The sequence below is a fragment of the Asterias amurensis genome, chromosome 11 (assembly GCF_032118995.1).
Source record: "Asterias amurensis chromosome 11, ASM3211899v1".
Classification (NCBI taxonomy): Eukaryota; Metazoa; Echinodermata; class Asteroidea; order Forcipulatida; family Asteriidae; genus Asterias; species Asterias amurensis.
Window position 1 is genome coordinate 10168633 of NC_092658.1, and position 15579 is coordinate 10184211.

At 36.7% G+C, this 15579-nt stretch overlaps 1 long non-coding RNA gene and 1 pseudogene across 1 annotated transcript; one reads left to right on the top strand and one right to left on the bottom strand.

The window, feature by feature from the left end:
- The first annotated feature begins 627 nt into the window (after positions 1 to 627).
- On the top strand, positions 628 to 8816 carry LOC139944114 (uncharacterized). The gene is made up of 4 exons (XR_011786919.1): positions 628 to 728; positions 2567 to 2667; positions 3854 to 3945; positions 4472 to 8816. It is a non-coding gene; the product is annotated as an uncharacterized lncRNA (long non-coding RNA).
- Positions 8817 to 9191: 375 nt separating this feature from the next.
- The window catches only part of LOC139943751 (dynein regulatory complex protein 11-like), a 47856-nt pseudogene continuing 41468 nt past the window's right edge, over positions 9192 to 15579 (bottom strand).

Here is a 15579-nt window from a genome sequence, read left to right on the forward strand (position 1 = left end):
AGAAACTCCAAATGAAAAGATTGGTCTTTGACAATTACCAATAGTGTCTGGTGTTGGTCTTTGACAATTACCAATAGTGTCCAGTGTCTTTAAGACAGCATCCCCCCCCCCCAGTTCGCCCTCCCGCCCCTTCTTTCCTCTGCCTCAAACACATGTTCACACTTTCTATTTGCACTAATCACCAGCAGTTGTTCATTTAGTCAGTCTGAGGTACAGAGAAATTAAAATCTTGCAGATTGCAGATTAGTTACATGCATACAATGATACCTCCCATTGTTTTTGCTAAAATCTACTACCCCCCCCCCCCCAACCCCTGGATATCATATCCAGGACATACCGAAATAGCTTGCACGTTCCATTATTCAATGGGGGTATTCATTTAGGGCTGAAACATCGCGACTCTCCTTCTTCCGCAATACTTGCTAAAAAACTCTCCAAAACAGTTTTTAAAATCCTCTAATAGCTAAACTATCAAATTTAATAACATATAAATGTTTACTATTAATACTATATCGTCCATTCATAAATAAAGCTCTCTCATAACGTCTTTGCTTTGGTATCACCGTTAATGGCTTGTCCCGGTCCCGGGGACGTTCGTGATATGCAAATTTCTCACGTGGTGTGCCCTCTTGCAAGACAAAATGGCTGAAGGATCAAGAATTTTCTCTCATGTTCTTCCACAATTTACATGTAATTAAGTCGACACAAAAACTACAACAATGAAAGAGGTGAGTAGAGTATGCTTTATAGCATTCGTAGAATACTTTTTTCGTTTCATTATGAGTTTCTGAAACGGTAAAAATGAGGCAAACAATAGACAATGTCGTTCGACACGGCGGCAGTTTCGAAACGCACGCGTGGCAACATGTTAAACATTACCTGTTTACCTGTAGATTCGGGCACTGCATAATGAAGACTAAATGAAGCCTTATAAAACGCCCAAAAACGCTAATTAAGGTGGATAAATTGGTGGCGATTTTGGAAAATGTTTCCAATTTCATTTGTTGTAGTGTGTGGGTGCTATGGCTTCATTTACTTGTTTAATGTTTCAGGGATTTTTCTTCTTGATGTAATTTGAAGACAACCTAACTCAGTCTTGCCCCACCCAACATGACAGCCCCATAACGAGCATATGGAGTTGAAAGTCTCACTTCCTAGTAATGACACATACTAAAAGCAACATTTTCCAAAAGAGGAGGATGAGGGCCTCTTTATTTTGTATTTATTATTTTTTTCCAAGGCGGTCGCTTAGTATTTCAAATCAAACAGGCCACCATTCTTCAGTTTGAACCCACTGCAAACTTATTTTACATATCGATTTGTTGCATGAGGACCCAGGTCATGATGTTAACAGGGTCGGATTGTTATTACACTAAAAGGATTTGCTAAATAGGCATTCACTCATTTGGTTTTACGAAACAGACGGTTACACGTGTTTGAGAGCATCACGCTAGCTTCGGGAAAAGCCCCTAGGCCAGTCCTTTTGAAAGGATGGATAAAAACATGTTGGTTTTTTCGTTTGTTTTTTACAAAAATAAAAAATAAAAAATAGTATAAAAAAAGGATGCGGCCCCAAAAAGGATGCGGGCAGGGCAATCAACTTTTTATTTTTTTTATTTTGCCTAATATTCATAAACCAAGTGTACAAGTTGCCCACAATCAATCGTTTGACCACACATGCAGATTCAGATTCACAAATGAGTTGTTTACAAGTTCTTTTGAGGCCATTGGTGGCGACGACCGGAAGATTATCCGAACTTTAAATTTATAAGTACTAATATGGATTTGTCGTCAAATTGCGCAGTTTTTGGAAGAGATAATCTTGAATAAATGTAGCACCATATACATGTATGTGTACAAATGGGCAGGCCACTCCCTCTCGTCAAAGTTCAACTAACAATGTTGTAATGATGGTTGTGCCCAACCAGTTGTACATGCCTGTCCTACTCCGTTCCAGGGGGCGCTCTATTGAGGCATTTTAGCTCAATATGTGGCAAATACGTAGAGGGAATCCAGCATGTTCACTATTTATGGGGCAATCGTGACAGCTTTGAATGGGCAATGAGTTAGGGTGGTTACAAGCTTATTGAAAATAGACAATGTGAACACTATGATAATTAACAGGGTGAATTTCTGCCATGCACCTAGGGCGCATCTTTGTGTGTTTTTAATTTTAAGTGTGCTATGGCCCTTTTTAAATCCACCCTCTATTGGGCTGAGAGTCCAGGAATGATTGGGGGGGGGGGGGGGGGCAAATGTGGATTTTTGTTTTATTTATTTATTTTTTTGAGTGGGGGGGTTCTAGGGGCTTTTTTAAAAGGAGGACAGATTGTATTTCATAAATGTTTGTTGGTTTTTGAGGGGTGGGGGGGAATTTTTTTGTGTTTTTAGGTGTTTTTTGTGCTTCTGTTGTGGGGCGGACTTTTGTTTCTCTTTTTTAAAGTTTTTTTACGGGCCTGCGTACCCCAACATCTACTCCAAACAACATTTGAAGACCAAAAATGTTATTTCTGGAGGAGGAAGATTAATTTACCATATAAATTTCTTACTTGTTTGTGTTTTATAGTGAGGGGATCTCTGCCACAGAACACCTGCATTTCCACTAAGCATGTAACTGCCTGGGGATCCGTAATCAAGTTATAATCAAGATGAGGTCTCAGAGAAAAGGTAAACATGAGAAACAACAAGTTTTCAATTTTATTGTTACTTCTACGTGCTACGTTAAGCCTAATGAAACCCTACTTAAAGGTTTAAAGGTTTAAAGAAACATTCCACTATATGAACAAAGTAACTAATGGTGCAACAAGTAATGTGTGTGCTACAAAAGCTAATTTTAACGAAAGGAATATACCACTTGGTTAACAGTGCATGAGGCAATCCACTGCCTGAATGTACATGTACCTGGTGATCTAAACTAGTTTAGACTGTTCCACTAAGTTTGTAAAAAGGTAAGTTAAAATAAGGACTGGTCCATTTTATATACAGGTGAGTAACAAAATAAAGGTACAAGTTGAACTACATTGTGACATACACAAATGCAGTAAACTTGGCAGCAGTTGTTTGCTAATAAGTGTTAAATTTCCATCGGGGATGAAGAAGATTATTTTAGTTTGACCTATACAAATGTGTGCTGGCACTCAGGTGGAAAAAAAAAATCAAAAGGCATATTACTCGGGTGGGGTTCAAACTCACCACCTTTGCCGTTATAAATTAAATGTCTACACAACTACAGACCACCGAGATTGCCCTAGTAGCTTAAGTTTCCTATGTTTAGCAGCAAACTATTTTAATAAATTTAAAATTTGCATGGATGGGGCGGGGGGGGGGGGGCAGCATTTGGTCATAGGAGCGAGATGTCTCAGTAGTGACAGGACTGATCAATGGATTTATGCATTCGATTGAGTGCTCATGTAAATGGTGCCATACATTTTGGCTTCTCTTAGCAACGCTTCACTCTTAAAGATGCTTAAAGTCTTTGGACACCTGTGGTAATTGTCAAAGACCAGTCTTGAATTCTCATATGCATACATGAACAAACCTGTGAAAATTTGAACTCAATTGGTCATCAAAGGTGTGAGAGAATAATGGGGGAAAACAACGCCCTTGACGCAAAGTTGTGTGCTCTCAGATGCTTGAAATCGAGACCTCAGATGAGGTCTTGAATTCAATTTAAATATTTTAGTGAGAAACTACTTCCTTCTCAAAAACTATGTTCCTTCAGAGGAATTCATTTCTCGTAATGTTTTGTGCTAACAATTATTTTGAGTAATTACCAATAGTGTCCAGTGTTTCTAAGGGAACAACATTTTGTTGAAATAACTTTAACTCGTTCACTTGTTTTTATTCCTCTCAGACGTGTACCTTTTGCTGACAGCTCCAATCATTCCATTTATCAAGAAGACCACTGGCACCGACAGCTCGATGTGTCCATCATGTACTATACAGGTGAGTTTATACAACCGCGAAGACAAACTTAGACATTTAGCTGTGAGCCTGTAAGTGCCGGGATATTAAGTCCCTCATAGCATTTCTGATGCATTGTTAGAATAATTGACACTGTGCTTAACTTTAGTATTAAGTAGGAGCCAACTCTTGCTTAAAACCCTTTCTCTCACCCTCTTGTCCCCAATGAGGTTGAAAAATGCATAATGTGAAGTTTGATACATTGAAAGCCCCGCCCCCCCAGAAGTGTCTTTGCCCCTTTGTATTCAAGCGCTTAAGCGGAGCCCCGGCTTGTTGCTCATCAGAGTACCCCCCCCCCCAAATAAACCAAAATGTCTTTTTACACCTTTCCAAAAGAGATACAGGTTCTTGCCAATCATAAACACCATTGACCATTTTGTTTGTTCTTTCCTCATGTAGTGCATGTTGTGAAAAACCATCAAACAAAAGTTTGTTGAATTGATCAGATTATTAAAACAAGCCTAATGCAAGAATAATTGCTTTATTTTACATATGAACCAACTGCGAGGTGGTATTAACAACTGCATCTCCTAAGGACCAATTGTCACCCACGAAGCAGCACCAAAAATAACAGTGTCAGTTCATAAGCAAGGCCTGAATGAATGAAGCAAGGCCTGAATGAACGAACCCAGGGAGATTCAAGCTCTACTTAATGGAGTGCTGACACCTGTTGCAGCCTTGGAACTATCAACATGTGAAGCAAATGTGAAGATGGTGTTGATCATGAACATAACTGATGTTTTTACCAAATTTTGCCCGAAAATGCAACAAGGCTACATAGCAATGCGTATTTATCAAATTTTACTCAAATTTTGCCCGAAAATGCAACAAGACGTATTTATCAAATTTTCTCACATTTTGCCTGAAAATGCAACAAGGCTTTAGCATTGCCTATTTATCAATTTTTGCTCAAATTCTGCCTGAAAATGCAAGAAGTATAGCCATGCAAATTTATCCTGAAATTATGCCTTTATCCTTTCGTGATAATCCAATGTTGCTCAAATTTTGCTTAAATTTTGCCATAATCCAATGTTCCTCAAATTTTTCACAAAAATGCCTTTTGTATTTATCAAATTTTGCTCAAATTCTGCCTGAAAATGCAACAGTATAGCCTTGCGAATTTAGACAATGTTGCTCAAATTTTGCCTGCAAATGCAACAAGGCAACAAGACCTTGCGTCAATTGTGCCTGAAATTGCAACAAGGCCTTATCCAATGTTGCTCAAATTTTCATGAAAATGCCTTGCGTATGTATCCAATGTTGCTCAAATTTTGTTAAAATTTTGTCGGAATATATAAACAAAGCTTTAGCCTTGCATATCTATCCACTCAAAGTTTTCCTGAAAATGCAACAAGGCTTTAGCATTGTGCATTTACCGAATGATGCTCAATTTTTGCTCCATTTTGCCTGAAAATGCAACAAGGCTTTAATGCATATTAAGTGAATGATGCTCAAATTTTGCTCCAGCCTTGTGTACTAATCCAATGTTGCTCAAATTTTGCCTGAAAATGCAACAAGGCATAACCTTGTGTACTTATCAAATTTTGACTGAAAATGCCACAAGGGCTGAGCCTTTCATATTTATCGAATGTTGCTCAAATTTTGCACGAAAATGCAACAAGGCTTTGCCTTGCATATTTATCCAATTTTTCTCACATTTTGCCTCAAAATGCATAAATGCTTAAGCCTTGCATATTCATCAATTTTTTCTCACATTTTGCCTCAAATTGCAACAAGGCCTTGCGTATTTATCGAATGTCGCTCAAATTTTGCATGAAAAGGCAATAAGGCTTTAGCCTGACATATTTATCAAATGTGTCTCAAATTTAGCATGAAAATGCAACAAGGCTTTAGCCTTGCATATATTTGTCAAATTTTCTCACATTTTGCCTCAAAATGCAACAAGGCTTTTTTAGCCTTGCTAATTTATCAAATTTTTCTCACTTGCCTCAAAATGCAACAAGGCTTCAGCCTTGCTTATTTATCGAATGTGTCTCAAATTTAGCATGAAAATGCAACAAGGCTTTAGCCTTGCATATATTTATCCTTTTTTTCTCACATTTTGCCTCAAAATGCATATTTATCAAATTTCTCTCACATTTCGCCTCAAAATGCAACAAGGCTTTTCAGCCTTGCGTATTTATCGAATATTGCTCAAATTTAGCATGAAAACGCAACAAGGCTTTAGCCTTGCCTATTTATCCAATTTTCTCCCATTTTGCGCAAAAAGCGCAACAAGGCTTTAGCCTTGCATATTTATCAAATTTTCTCACATTTTGCCTCAAAATGCAACAAGGCTTTAGCCTTGCATACTTATCAAATTTTCTCACATTTTGCCTCAAAATGCAACAAGGCTAAATTTTAGCCATGCATACTTATCAATTTTTCTCACATTTTGCCTCAAAATGCATCAATGCTTCAGACTTGCGTATTTATCAAATGTGTCTCAAATTTAGCACGAAAATGCAACAAGGCTTTAGCCTTGCCTATTTATCAATTTTTTCTCACATTTTGCCTTAAAATGCAACAAGGCTTTACTAGCCTTGCGTATTTATTGAACGTTGCTCAAATTTAGCATGAAAATGCAACAAGGCTAATTTTTCTTACACTTTGCGCAAAAACGCAACAAGACTTTAGCCTTGCATATTTATCAAACTTTCTCCCATTCTGCCTCAAAAAGCGCAACAAGGCTTTAGCCTTGCATATTTATCCAATTTTTGCCTCAAAATGCATCAATGCTTAAGCCTTGCATAATCATCAATTTTTTCTCACATTTTGCCTCAAAATGCAACAAGGCCTTGGCGTATTTATCGAATGTCGCTCAAATTTAGCATGAAAATGCAACAAGGCTTTAGCCTTGCACATATTTGTCAAATTTTCTCACATTTTGCCTCAAAATGCAACAAGGCTTTAGCCTTGCGTATTTATTGAACGTTGCTCAAATTTAGCATGAAAATGCAACAAGGCTAATTTTTCTTACACTCTGCGCAAAAATGCAACAAGGCTTTAGCCTTGCATGTTTATCCAATTTTCTCCCATTTTGCCTCAAAATGCAACAAGGCTTTAGCCTTGCATACTTATCAAATTTTCTCACATTTTTGCCTCAAAATGCAACAAGGCCTTGCTTATTTATCGAATGTCTCTTAAATTTAGCATGAAAATGCAACAAGGCTTTCGCCTTGCATATATTTATCCTTTTTTTCTCACATTTTGCCTCAAAATGCATATTTATCAAATTTTTCTCACATTTCGCCTCAAAATGCAACAAGGCTTTTCAGCCTTGCGTATTTATCAAATGTTGCTCAAATTTAGCATGAAAACGCAACAAAGCTTTGGCCTTGCATATTTATCCAATTTTCTCCCATTTTGCCTCAAAAAGCACAACAAGACTTTAGCCTTGCATACTTATCAAATTTTCTCACATTTTGCCTCAAAATGCAACAAGGCATTAAGCCTTGCCTATTTATCAAATTTTTCTCACATTTTGCCTCAAAATGCAACAAGGCTTTAGCCTTGCGTATTTATTGAACGTTGCTCAAATTTAGCATGAAAATGCAACAAGGCTAATTTTTCTTACACTTTGCGCAAAAATGCGCAAAGCTTTAGCCTTGCATATATTTATCCTTTTTTTCTCACATTTTGCCTCAAAATGCATATTTATTAAATTTTCTCACATTTTGCCTCAAAATGCAACAAGGCTTTAGCCTTGCATATTTATCAATTTTTTCTCACATTTTGCGCAAAAATGCAACAAGGCTTTATTTAGCCTTGCATATTTATCAAATTTTTCTAACATTTTGCCTCAAAATGCAACAAGGCTTTTAGCCTTGCATATTTATCAAATTTTTCACATTTTGCCTGAAATTGCAATAAGGCTTTAGCCTGGCGTATTTATCAAATTTTTTTCACCTTTGCCTCAAATGCAACAAGGCATTGCGTATTTATCGAATGATGCTCAAATTTTTCATGAAAATGCAACAAGGCTTTAGCCTTGCATATTTATCAAATTTTTCTCACATTTTGCGCAAAAATGCAACAAGGCTTTATTTAGCCTTGCATATTTATCAAATTTTTCTAACATTTTGCCTCAAAATGCAACAAGGCTTTTAGCCTTGCATATTTATCAAATTTTTCACATTTTGCCTGAAATTGCAATAAGGCTTTAGCCTGGCGTATTTATCAAATTTTTTTCACCTTTGCCTCAAATGCAACAAGGCATTGCGTATTTATCGAATGATGCTCAAATTTTTCATGAAAATGCAACAAGGCTTTAGTCTTGCATATTTATCAAATTTTTCTCAAATTTTGCCCTAAAAGGCAACAAGGCCATAGGCTTGCGAATTTATCAAATTTTGCCCTAAAATGCAACAAGGCTATAGGCTTGCGTATTCATTAAATTCTGCCTCAAAATGCAACAAGGCTATAGGCTTGCGTAATCATCAAATTTTGTCCAAAAATGCAATAAGGCTTACATTTTTATCAACAAGGCGTATTTATCGAATGTTGCTCAAACTTTGCCCCAAAATGCAACAAGGCTTATAATAGGCTTGCGAATTAATTTATCAAATTTTGCCCTAAAATGCAACAAGGCTATAGGCTTGCGTCCTATCAAAACAAATTCCTAAAATGCAACAAGGCTATATATAGGCTTGCATATTCATTAAATTCTGCCTCAAAATGCAACAAGGTGTATTCATCAAATTTTGTCCTAAACTGCAACAAGGCTTGCGTATTCATCAAATTTTGTCTCAAAATGAACAAGGCTATAAGCTTGCGAATTTATCAAATTTTGTTCTAAAATGCAATGGCTTACATTTTTATCAAATTTTGCCCTAACATGTGTATTCATCAAATTGTGAGTGTTATTTTATGTGTACAAGAATAAAGGCTGATGCTATTTAACTCTGTTTGTCTCATTATTTGACTCGTCTACTTGGCAGCCATGTTTTTCCACAATGCAACAGATTGGGTGTGTATTAATTTTATGGGAGTTTCGTTGCGCAAATTTACTTGCTAAAAGCGACTTGTATACACACCTAATTGCATTTGTGGGCAAAAATGACTGCCTGAGGGTCCACTTTATTCTGGTGGAACCCTCCCCCACCCTGTGGGGACTTGCCCATTGGTCCCTACAGGGTGGGGGAGGGTTCCACCAGGACAAGATGGGCCCTCAATATAAATGGGGGGGGGTAGGGTTGAGGCAAATAAAACGCAAGATACAAGGAGAGTCATGTTCAATTTTTTATTAAAAAATTTGGCCAAAAAAAAAGCAGAGTTGTGCAAACACCTGTGCCTGTCGGTGGACCCCCTCGGCCACCTGGAACTCGTGATGACCCAAAGGCCCAAGTACAATGGTCGATATGTTCTCTGTTCAGTGAAGTTCAATTAGATGTACTCCTAGTGTCTACTTCAATGTTGTAATGTCTTACAAAATATACACGAGCTAGACGCAATTTTGCGCTTCGTTTTAGATGCAAGTGTTGAGCAGAAGGTAGTTGTTGCTTGCTTAAATGAACTGGTGCCCTCAAGGGCCTAAGATTTCACCGATTGTTGTCTCGCAACCAAGCTGCACTGGTGGTGCCAGGAGATGTCGACGCTTGTTCCAATGGGATCCTAACTTGACAGATGATGACGACTTCTATCCAGATGATGGTGTGCTGGTTGGAGAAACAAATCTTGCACTGGCCACTAATTTCCCCCTTGCTTTCCATTGGGCTGCAATTTGAACGCTCGGATGTAGTCAACTAACAAAATGGCTACAACTGAACTTGTTTTGGGCCAACTTTGATTAAAAATCAAATTGACGATGACGTGTAAAACACATTACATGTACCAAAGGCTTTGGGAAAAATGCATAACGTATTGACGCAAACGTCGCAAATTTTTGAACAGTTTTAGTAAGCTGAACAGTGACAATTTCTCACTATGTTTGCCAATTAATGATAACAAAGATGACATTGGATTCATATAACGTCTACCATCCTAAAATAGACCAAATTTGAGACTACTACACGACCCTAAAGTAAACGTCAACCCCTGGAGTTATTTGTATGAGATTTTCAGTATTTGTGCTCGGAGAAAGTAATAATGAAGATAAGGATAACACTTCAAAAAATCTACTGTAACTATGGATTAAAAAAAACTCTGAATATTATAATAAAGAGACACATGTTCACAAAAGACTAATAAGAAAAAAAAAGCAATTTAGGATACAAGTGTTTCCTTAAATGACGTTTTAAAAGGGATACTTTAATTTGGTTTGCGTCAGCCATTTTAGGCCTTGCGGCAAGAGAGAGAAAAATCATGCCGTTGATTCCCCCTCAAATTATTATCTAATGAAATGAGGGAATAAAGATCTTTGTAATTTAGGGCACAACTGTTTCCTAAATTGAGAACTTGGTAGGAATACTTTCGCTTGGTTTGCAGTGAACATTTTTGGCCTAGCAGCAAGCAAAAGAATAAAAACAAACAATGTAATTCCCCTTCAAATTATTATCTAATAAAATGAGGGACTAAACTTCCTTGCAATTTAGGGCACAACTGTTTCCTAAATTGCAGTCTTATTAGGAATACTTTGGTTACAACCAAACATTGTTGGCCTTGAAGTAGGAAAAAGGAACTAAATAAAATGAGGAAAAAATTTCATTACAACTTAGGAAACAACAGACTGCTTCCTAAATTGTGAACTGAAGTTTGTGAAAGGAATACTTTTGTTTTTTTGTTTTTTTTCCACTGAAATATTATTGACCTTACAGTACGACAAAACTTTTGTACAGACCCAACTTTTTTTCCCTTCAAATTATTATCTAATAAAATGAGGGGCTAAAGATCTTTGGAAATTGGGGCACAACTACTTCCTAAAATTGAGTTTTTTTAAGGAATACTTTCGCTTGGTTTGTTCGACAACATTGCTGGGCTTGTACTAAGAAAAATTACAAGCATGGTGTTTTGCATTTGTTTTCCCCTCAAATTATTGCCTTATAAATGAGGGACTGAATTTCTTTGCAATTGCGACATAACTGTTTCCTAAATTGAAGGTTTTGAATGAATACTTTCACTTGGTTTGCACTGAAATATTCTCAAAGCACAACACAATTTGATTTCCCCTTCAAATTAGTATCAAACAATATGACCAAATGGTTTCACTTTTTGTCAAAGATTGACTCAAAATTTTGCTCTTGGTGACAAAAACTAATTTTGGCTTTTAAGATCAAACCCCTGTTTTGGGTAACACATAGGTTCACTAGTTTTTTTCTGTAGTTATACTTAAAAGACTAGACCTATTGGATGCTTGCAATAATAGCCTGATGCCAAGATGCCTTTGTGCTGTAAATGTTCCTACAAAACTTTGCAACCTTTGAAACCTCGAAATGACCTGTGACCTTTCATGCAATGATTTAAATGCTGGCTGACCAATTTATGACCTTTGACACAAAATGGAGACTGAGTTGAACAAGTAAACACCCCTAGCTGAAAAATTACATTAAACATGCTTGCTCAAACTTGAACTTGAACAAACTGCAGTTTAGTTCTACCTAGTATCATTTTAAAACCATATCCTCAGATAAGATTTAAATGTTAACGTTTTAGGCATTTAGTTCTTCTGTCAATCCTAATGTAAGATTTAAGTGTGATTTCCCAAGCTTGTAGATATGTATAAACAATTGCAATCAACATTATGTACGAACAATGCTTTGAACATTTGTGCAGTTCTACCCAGTCTAATTAAAAAAACAAAAACAAAAAAACAACCCACCATAAGTTAATATGCCTCGAGTGTTTAGTTCTACCTTTTGTGACCTTTAAATTAATATCCTAAAATAAGATTTAGTTGTGAATGTCCCAAGCTTTAAAAAAAGGTAAACTTTTATAATTTTTTGTTTGGATTTTATTTGAAATTTTGTTTAGTTCTATCTAGTCTGATTTTAGACACTGTTCTCAGAAGATTGAAATGTAAATGTCCCAAGTGTTTAGATCTATCTATAGTTGGAATTTAAAATCCACATATCCTAGAAGATTTAGTTGTGAATGTACAAGCTTTTAGAGAAGTTTAAACTATGTTTTGTTTTGACGTTTTGAACACTTATTTAGTTCTACCCTAGTCTGATTTAAAAAATCTACTCTCCAAAGATTTAAAAGCTAACCTCGCAAGTGTTTAGATCCACATAGGCCTATATTTGATTTTAAAATTTGAATCCTAGAATAAGATTTAGTTGGGAATGTCACAAGTATAAACTTTATCAATTACGGTAAACTTTTTGTTTAGTCGCTGCATTGGAAATGAATTTAGTTCTACCTAGTAAATTCTTTAAAACCATTGTCTCAGATAATATTTGAATGTTAAGTTTTAGTTGTGAATCTTAAAAGTTTTAGAGAACTTTCATCATAAACTTTCTGTTTGGTATTGCTTTGAAAACTAAATCTGTGATCTCATGCAGTAATTTGACCATGACCAGACCCTAAGAACCTTGACATAGACCTGACCTTTGACCTCTTCCAAAAACATCCAACTTAAACAACTACAAATTATAGGAATCCAATGTCATCTTTGGTATCGACAGGCAATAAAATTCATGTTCTTACTAGATATTTTGGATGTGAAGTGGCATGACCAAGCAGAACATGTTTCTCCAGCCCTCATATCATCAACTGGATAGAAGTCCTCATCATCCACTGGGTCCAGATTCCATTGGCTCAAACGAAGACATCTCAAGGCACCTTTGATGATCTCAAAAGATCCCCAGTACAGACCTGTTTACTCAAGAACAAAAGAATGACGTGACCAACAAAAGGCTAAATAATAAGGGGCCCTCATCCCGACGTCTTGAGAGATCTTGCCGACCAGAACTTTTTAGGGACCAACCACTACCTTCCAGCTCAGGCCCTAGTATGAATGTATGCTTCCAAAAATGCTTGCTCTAGCTCGTCAAATTTTGTAAGGCATTACACCAGTGAAGGAGAGCACTAGTTGTGCATCTAAAAGAATTTCACTGAACAAAGAACATACCTTCCATTGCACCCGGGCCCGCAGGACCACCACTTGTTCCAGGCAGCCGAGGGGGTCCACCAACAGGCACAGGTGTTTGCACAACTCTGCGAGTTTTTCATGGGTTTGGATGAGGCCCTAACATACATTAACTAAATCCATCAAAATGAGCTGCTCCTACACAATGACTCCATGTTTTAAATCTTGAAAATTTCATTAAAAAACCCTGACCCTCAAGCAAACATAATTGAAGAAAAGCAAAAAACTGTTGTTTTCCCTCAGGATCTGAAAGATATTAGCAACAAAAAAACAAATATTGCAATTCTTTTTTAAAGAAATTTTCATATCTCTGCAAGATACTGAGATTTCCCTAGTTTTGTTTTCATGTTTGGTCAAGGATACAAACTTAATGGCTTCGCTTTCAAGAAAAGTCATTACGTTTTGAAAATTTTAATGAGATTGCCATAGTTTTATTTTTATGCTTGGTCATTGAAACAAAAATAATGGCTTCACTTGCAAGAAAAGTCATTACTTTTTGAAAATTTTACTGAGATTTCCATGATTTTTATTTTTATGTTTGGTCATTGAAACAAAGTTAATGGCTTTACTTGCAAGAAAAGTCATTATTTTGTTTAAGTTTCACTCTTTTTAATGGTCTCGGTTTTAGTAGGAGCAGCTCGTACATGTAACTTAAACAGTACAAAGACGTATGATTCAGAATTAATTGTTAATAAGAATAAGTTAGAATTTTTCATTTAATCAAGATCCAAAAGTTCTGCAAAGTTTTGTTTAAAATATCTGTTAACAGTTTAAATCAGAGTGCTCTCTGACTAGTAAAACTGTTTTTCAAGAAGACAATCAGAGTGCCCTGATTATCTGCAAGAGAACGTTTTCTATGATTTCCAAAGATTTTGTTTTGTGAATTTGGCATGTACGAATCTGAATCATACATCTTTGAGTGTGATAGGGATGGATCGTTATAAACTAAAGGGGACGTTTCAGTAGTATACCACACAGGGGGTAGTGTGGGCAACTCTAAACACAAATCACAGTAGGTGAAAGTGGCTAACCAAATAAGGGAAAGTGTTTGTACTCCACACACAAAGGAAGTGTGAGTAACGCAGAGTAACACAAGGGAAAGTGTCGGTACTCAACACACAAAGGAAGTGTGAGCAACTCAGAGTAATACAAGGGAAAGTGTCTGTACTTAACACACAAAGGAAGTGTGAGCAACTCAGAGTAACACAAGGGAAAGTGTGTGTACTCAACACACAAAGAAGTGTGAGTAACTCAGAGTAGCACAAGGGAAAGTGTCTGTACTCAACACACAAAGGAAGTGTGAGCAATTCAGAGTAACACAAGGGAAAGTGTCTGTACTCAACACACAAAGAAGTGTGAGCAACTCGGAGTAACACAAGGGAAAGTGTATGTACTCAACACACAAAGAAGTTTGAGTAACTCGGAGTAACACAAGGGAAAGTGTATGTACTCAACACACAAAGAAGTGTGAGCAACTCGGAGTAACACAAGGGAAAGTGTATGTACTCAACTCACAAAGAAGTGTGAGCAACTCGGAGTAACACAAGGGAAAGTGTCTGTACTCAACACACAAAGGAAGTGTGAGCAACTCAGAGTAACACTAGTGAAAGTGTATGTACTCAGCACACAAAGGAAGTGTGACGCACCCTGGCACACCCGAAACGTTGAATGATCTACCAAAATATTAAACTAATAAATAAACAGTCAAATTTTGTTTGACTCCTAAGAATTTAGACACTAAAGTGTCTCCTATTTCAGTCATGCAACACTATATTTTGATAAAAGATTTGACATTTCCAGAATTCCAAGCACAGCAATGTTTTGTGCTGTGTTTTTGAATTTTTTTTTATGGCTGAGAAACCAAAACCATACAAATCAGTTATTGCATGCCTGCTAATTGCTGATATATGAGATGGGCAAAAACCCCTGTGGGGAAAAATTCCCATACCGGCTCCACTATATGGCAACCAAGTTTGTCAACTCCATACATCAGCATACATCTACATAGAATGAATGTGCTAGAACAGATAGCGAAACATTCTTCCAACTCAGCCCTAGACAACGTTTCAGTTTATAAACTTGATAATTCACGACACAAGGTGAAAGTATGAGCAACTCACCACAGTGGAAGTGGAAGAAATTCACAACACAAGTTGGGTGTGCAAGAAATTCAAAACACAGGGGAAGTGCAGAATTTCACAGGGGAAAGTGTGATCAATTCTAAACACAATGGAAAGTGTGAACAATTAACCATACAATTAACAACCTAAAATCTATACCTGTCTTATCTACAACTAAATAATACAAACTATACAAAAAGGTTGAGGCATCGATACTGATGGTTGTATGATGGGCCGCAAACTCCTTGAGAATATCCGACACTCTCTGTCTGGATTAAGTTGACCTCACTGAAGATGGAAAAAAGGGAACAAGAACAAGATTTAATACCTTCAATAAATTTATTGGAACTTGTGCATGTTCATGTTGCACTACTATATGTAATTTTTATAGGCAAAATCAAGTTTGTGGACAATCTTATTTTGCACGTAGTAGTCGGTATAACAATTTGTATATCAAGTTAAAACTTAATA